General features: G+C 31.8%; 1 long non-coding RNA gene across 1 annotated transcript; it reads right to left on the bottom strand.

Moving 5' to 3' along the window:
• Positions 1 to 3,325: 3,325 nt before the first annotated feature.
• Positions 3,326 to 4,231, bottom strand: LOC105794363 (uncharacterized). The gene is made up of 2 exons (XR_001133907.2): positions 3,958 to 4,231; positions 3,326 to 3,683 (listed from the first exon to the last, which is right to left on the bottom strand). It is a non-coding gene; the product is annotated as an uncharacterized LOC105794363 (long non-coding RNA).
• Between the last annotated feature and the right edge of the window lie 2,831 nt (positions 4,232 to 7,062).

Raw genomic sequence — 7,062 nt, 5'->3', positions numbered from 1 at the left:
CGGTACTCTGGGTGCAGTGCACTAACTACGAATAATGCAGACTTTATATGCCGCCGATACTCCACGAAACTCCTCTGTCAACCACAAAATCCCAACTCAATGCATATGCAATATGCCACACAATCTCATACATAATCATAACTCAATACTTTTCACATTCATTTGACATGCTTAGCATGTCCTCAATAATCACATACTTTCAGTAAATGGAAACATCGTTCCAATCTTTCAAATTACTATTGTGTTGGTATCAATCAATATCGTTCAATTTCACATACTTTACGGATTTTCATTGTGCATAAATAGCACCCTTTTCAGTACACAATATAACAAATATCTCATGCGTTTAAATCATACATAAGCTTAATATCTCAACACATTATATCATTCAGTCAAACATTCCCATATCTCATAACTCAAATATGCAATTACAAACTCAACCAAACATCCATACTATTAAACTAGCAATTTTGTCAACATGTCAATCTTTTAAGGCTCGAAACATACCTGGTTCTGCCACTCACAAAATCAATAATTTGGCTATTAAGACAATCCAATTAGAAAGCTAATTTATCATATATAACATGATATTTAAAATTTTCAAACAATTTTAGATTTTAGGACCCACACCTTATTTTTTGCTTCCTTGCAGCACACTAGCAAATCTTCCAATTTTCCTTAATAATTCCATAAACGAACCTAAACCAAAATTCAGTATAAATTCAATCAATTTACCATTAAAACAGCCCCCAAACACCTACTTATGAGTTCAAACCAATCGTTGAAATTAGAACTATTTTATGAATCCAAACTAGTTAGATTCCTTACACTTATCGATGCAAACTGTACGTACAATCGTTCTTTGTCTTTACGGATGATTTGGGGCATTTGAGTCAGCACCTAATTCAATAATATATTGGAAAATCAATAGCTAATTAATTATTAAATTCCTTCATTTAATCAATTCATAACCTTTACCCAACGACTATGTCGAAATAACAAACTAGTTAACCTTAATTACACTTACGCTTCATGATTTGTGGGATCCGACAAATCACACGACAACTGCAACACGCAGAGCTTCCTTTAGCTACATCCTTTTCTTCTTTGGAGCGACCTAAGAAGACAATGCTTTAGAGAGAGAAAAATTGGTAAACAGAATTGAGAAAAATTATGTTTCCACACACACAGATATATATATATACTCCATTCACAAGGTCTCCACAAATCAATACCACTACTTAATCCTAATCATTTTCTCTCTCACTATGGAACCAGTCGGTTCCAATCTAACTAAACCAGAATTGAAATCTAACTATTCTCAACTAGCCACTTAAGTTCCTAAATATCTCAATAGAGCCCACAAATTTCTATTTCTATACAATCATCTCCCAGACTCTTCTTTAAATTCGGGCCTTGAAGAGAGTCGGGTGTGACACTATGGCTTAACATAGGCTACTATGGCTCAACACAGGAATGTCCCAAGTTCCTACATCAATTGAGCCTAAAAGTAAGCATCCTGCAACTTAAATACACAAATTAAACCTACCTAAGGCTTGTGTTGGCCTAATAGGTTACTAATAGCAAAAAATGTATCAAAAATACTTATTTTATTAACTTTTACTACTTAGCTACTAACTATTGAAATGCAATAATTAATTATAAAACGCCTAGAAAACATGCTCCTTAAGTGCGGAAATATACCAAAGTGACTACTACATTTGACGTCAGGTCACCCCTTACGGTCTTTAACATGCATTAAAAATGTAGAAATATCATTTAATATGAATATAGATTTAATAGTTATAGTAAGTAAATATATTATATATTTGGAAAATTATTTGATATACCACTTGTAGTGTTTTTTAGACTTCACAAGCAGTTTGAGAGTATGACAAGTGTCATGCTTATTTATAATTTTTATTTTTTACTAAACCTTATAAATACTTTTCATACACTAAACCCGCTTGTGAAGTCTAAAACACACCACACGCGTGTGTATAAGATCATTTTCAGCATATTTTATTTGATATGTAAATGTACAATCATAATCAAATGTTGAAAAACAATTTAAAACTAGTAAGTTTGATAATTTAAAATTTATAAGGAAATGTTTGGTGTTTTCTCATATTATGATTTTAATTGAATGTAATTTTTAGGAATGTGATTGATGAAAAGTTATTACCGGAAAGTTATTTTATAACATTTTATATATATTAAAATTATTGATTAAAAAAATTACATTAACACATTTGATACACTCAACACTTTCATGTAAATGTAATGGTACTTTGCAAAATCACTCCTATTAAATAAAAGATAATAATCATGTATTTTAACATTTTCAATAATTTCTATTATTAACAAATCTTTGAATTAAATAATTAATAATATTTTCAATAATTTTTATTTTAAAAATATTTGACTTAATCCACAAGGTTTGACTTGCTCACGCCTTGGTTGGATCCATTACATGAATACATTTGAAAAATAACTTGTATATTAACTCAAGTTTGTGAATATGTAATATTCAAAAATTTTGCTCACTACATTGTAGGAATAAATTCAAGTGTATTCATATTATATATATATATATATATGAATTGAAATTATCTTAATACTAAAGTTTGATGTTAATGAAAATATATTTTAAAAATATTTATAACAAGAAAAGACATTTTTTAATCTTATTCCTAAACACACAAAAAAATGATAATTTTGTCTTGGCAAATTCTTTTATTTTATATTTTGATTGGAAATAACTTTACAACTATTGGAATACATTGAAAAGAATTAATTAAAATCCGAAAAAGTTACATTATTACGTTTGGTTCACTAAGTATTTCCCTAGGAATGTAATGATAATTTATGAATTTATCCTTATTACATAAAATATAATATTCATATATTTATTTTTTATAATAAGCTTTATTCTTAACCAATATTTGGATTAAATACTTAATATTAAAATTTAATTGATACATTTTACATTATTTTTCCAAAGCCCCAATGTAACATAATTTACATATTGATAAAAAAACATAATTTACTTGAATATGACACATAATTGCTTTGAAATTTGATTTATTACTTGTCTTATCCATTCGAAATTGGTTGTCAATCTTGAAAATCATTCTTGTACAATTTTCAAACACATACAACACATCATAATTCAAAGGTAAATCATGTAAAAAGGTTATGCTTAAAACAATCTTAGAGATAAGCTTGAACTTTAATTTTTTTTCCCTTTTGCTTGTAAAGATTCATAAATACTATGATAAAATTGAATTTTCAATTAATACATAGAAGAAAAGAGAAAAAAATATAATATAATATTTAAACGATATAATATATAGATGATTCCGTTGAATAATTCGTTGAAGTAGAAAAGAAAATCAAGTAGCAAGAAGGAGGTGTAAGGCCCAATTTTAGCCCCCGACCCATACTAGCAAAACAAACCAAAAATATAAAAAAATTAACAGCCCAATAAAAAAACCTAGTGGCCCAAGTGGCCCAAGTGGCCCACAACCTAAACTCAAGTTTTCAGCCAAATCTAACCCTAGCCACCTTAAGCTTTGCTGCTGCCGCACGCCACCTCTTCCCCCATGCGTCTGACTCCCTCTGCCATGCCTGCACTGCCTCTGACCCGCGCCACACACCTCCTCTGCCACTGCATCTGGCACCTGCAAGAGCAAACAACTCGCAAAAGAAGAGGCCAAGCAGTAGCAAACAAGAACAAAGGAACGAAACGAATTTTTTAATTTCGGCTATAAAAGCCCGAATATATCTATGTAATGTCTTCTTCAAAAAAAAAAGGATTGAATACAAAAACAAAATAAAATATTTGAATTTTGTTGAAGGTGATATTCGTTTTTTTTTATGTTAGAAATCTATTGTATTTTATTTATTTATTTTTATCTACGAAATTAAAAGAGAAAAGGAAAGAAAGAACCTCACCTGGAATCGCCCCGCAAGTCAGGTCGTCGGAAGTCCTTTTCCCGTCGTCGGAATCAGACTTAAAAGGGGGCTAGATTTTTCTCTTTCAGCCTCTCGTCGCCGGTCACTGACCACCGGCCTTTAAAAGGGGCTAAAAAACCCATCTTTCGTCATCGGCCACAGACCACGGCGGTGGCGGGGCCGTTCGTCGGCGGTGGCAATGGCCGGATTTGGGGTGCTTTGAGAGGTTTGAGAGGATTTGTGAGTGTCTTATTTTTTATTTTTAAAATTGAATGGCTGAATGAGTAAAAACAAAAAATTGCTTTTATATTAGGACCCATACGGCGTCGTTTTGAACCTAAGCTTCAGGCGCCAAAACGGCGTCATTTTAATACAATCCGAGTGTGTCCCGATCTGCTCCAGAGGGATCTGCGCGTTTTCGTTGAATGGGTTGTTTCCAACCCAGGTCCTTCCGCTTTGTCGTCTGTTTCAATTTGGCCCTTCTGCCTTTTGTTTTGAGTTTTTAATTTGGCCCTGTGGTTTTTGCGCTTGCTTCATTTTCGTCCAGCTTGAAAACGGTGCGCATGGGAATGGGATTAATTTCCACTTTAGTTCCTGTGCCTTTGCGCTTATTTTGTTTTGGTCCCTTATTCCTTTTTTTAATTAAGCCCCTTAATTTTATACTGATTTCAATCACGCCCTTGACCTTTTCAGCCCCATTTTTTTTTATTTTCTCCTTCCATATATATGTTTTTTTAACTGCTCTTGTTTTTATTATTTAGGATATTTCCTTATACATATTGTTTTATTTAAAACTGTTTTAGACTTATAATTATTTATTTCACTTTTTTACATATGTTATTTATTTTGAATATATGTATATATATTATCCATTTTAAATTTATATGTACATATATATTATTTATTTCAAAATTTTCCATATATAATATTTGTTTGAATTGTTTTGTATATAGTTGATGTTTAAATTTCTTTTTCACATTATTTATTTAAAACTCATTTATTATCATTTTAAAATTGTTCTACACTTTATTTATTTTAATTTGCTTTGTACTACTCATCTTAAAATTGTTACATATGTTATTTAATTTATTCATCTTTGATTATTAATGCTAGTCTTTAAATAATGTATGTTGTGTGCTTATTGCCATTATATGTACTATGAATTTTTTATTCGTATTTTAATATTATTGTCATTCATCAACGTAACCATTTATTCATACATTAAATTTAACATTACATCAATTTTTACCCAAATTCGTAAAAGGAAAATTTTGAAAATAAAGGCAATACTCGATACTTGGGATCCTCGAGAGAATTGGGCCCTAACGTGTTGGGTTCTAATTTTTCGTTGAATCTAAATAATCGAGAATGCTCTTTAATAAAAAAAATATAAATAAAAGCTCATTATCGGGAATTCAATACGTTGTGTCCTAACGCATTGGATATGACACGTTGTTTTCTCGAGACGAGGATTTTTCAAAGAAATAATAAAGGCAATATTTCGTATTTGGAAATTCGAGAAGTCGTGCCTTAACTTACTGGGTTTCGATTTTTCTCACGTTAAACCTAAATAACCGAATATCCTTTTAAAAATGAAATAAATGAGGTTTAAATAAAAAATAACAGGCAATCTTATTCTTAGAAATATGAGGTGTCGTATCTTAACTTACTGGATGTGACATCTTGTTACTTCAAGATAATGAGGCATTTTTTATTTTGATTTATTTGAGTAATTTTAAAATAGCACAATATAAAGAGGGATCATATTTTTAAATTCTTTTCGAGTTTTTAATTTTCGACACCAAGACATTAAGTAATCAACTAGGTACCAATTTTGGGCGTTACGAGGGTGCTAATCCTTCCTCGTACGTAACCGACTCCCGAACCCATTTTCTAAATTTCGTAGACCAAAAGCGTTGTTTTGATAAAATCAAATCGTTTATTAAAAACAACCATTTTCTAAGGTGACCCGATCACAACTCATCAAAAAAAGATTGGTGGCGACTCCCATATTCATTTTCATTTTTTTTAAATCCAAGTCGACCCCGTTCTTATAAAAAATGGTGTCAACAGCTTGGCGACTCCATTGGGGAACATAAGAGAGTCAAGCCGTAAATTGATTATTTTTTGTCTTTTTGTCGAAAGTTGAAATTTTTATTTTTAATATATGATCCTCTCATTGCATTCCATCTATTTTTGAGTTTTAGTTTTCATCATGTATTGCATTTTAAATTTTTATATCTCTACACGTTGCATTGCATGACCATGGGTCACATCTTTTAAGTGGAAGTGAAAAACTAGTCCTTTGTGAGGTTTTCACCTCTGTGCAGGATAGTGGGTCGCTTTCGGGATACATCCATACCTAGGTCTTCGTGAGATTTTCATCTCCGTGCAGCCATAGGGAAATGTATCCCCCTGAACTGAACTCGATCCGTATGAGCCTATAATGGGTGAGGATCGAGGAATCTGCTGTTCGGGTACCTTTGCTTTAGAGCCAAACCGCATATAGTGAACCTAAGAGCCTACCCTAGATAGAACCACTTCAAGCCCCGAGTGGTCACTCGAATAGATGTTCTATTTATTCTTGCTTGCTTTTGCTTTGTACTAACATGTTTTCTTTTTAGTTATAATTGCATTGCATTTTCATCATAAAAAAAAAGAGGTGTTGATTCACGTTCAGTTGCTAAATAGAGAGCTTGTCATAAGAAAATGGTTTTCTTGATAAAGTGGATGACAATACGGTTGTCCGAATATAGTCTAAGAAAACGTGATAAGAGAAGGATGATAGTTTAATGGAGGACTACACGACTACCGCTCCGTTGCCCGAGGATTCAATATGACAAAGATTATTCGAGAGCTGCTAAACTTTCTTAAAGAAAAGCCAACGAGTATCACGAGGATGAGTGAGCAACGAGTCGCGGCCTGGATCAAGCAAGAGATGTCCCTTTTGAAGAGTTCGTGAGATTTATCTTAACGCTCGAATGAAGAAGAGGATCGAATGTCACCTCCTATGACGGTAAAGCTGTATAAATATTCGTTTTATGTAAAGAAATTTTTTTTCTAGTAAAGTTGTTCTAATAGAATTGAATCAGAATCAATGTCTCT

The sequence above is a fragment of the Gossypium raimondii genome, chromosome 3 (assembly GCF_025698545.1).
Source record: "Gossypium raimondii isolate GPD5lz chromosome 3, ASM2569854v1, whole genome shotgun sequence".
In the NCBI taxonomy this organism is placed as follows: Eukaryota; Viridiplantae; Streptophyta; class Magnoliopsida; order Malvales; family Malvaceae; genus Gossypium; species Gossypium raimondii.
The sequence above is the reverse complement of the archived record's forward strand: the minus strand, read 5'-3'. Positions and strand labels throughout refer to the sequence as shown.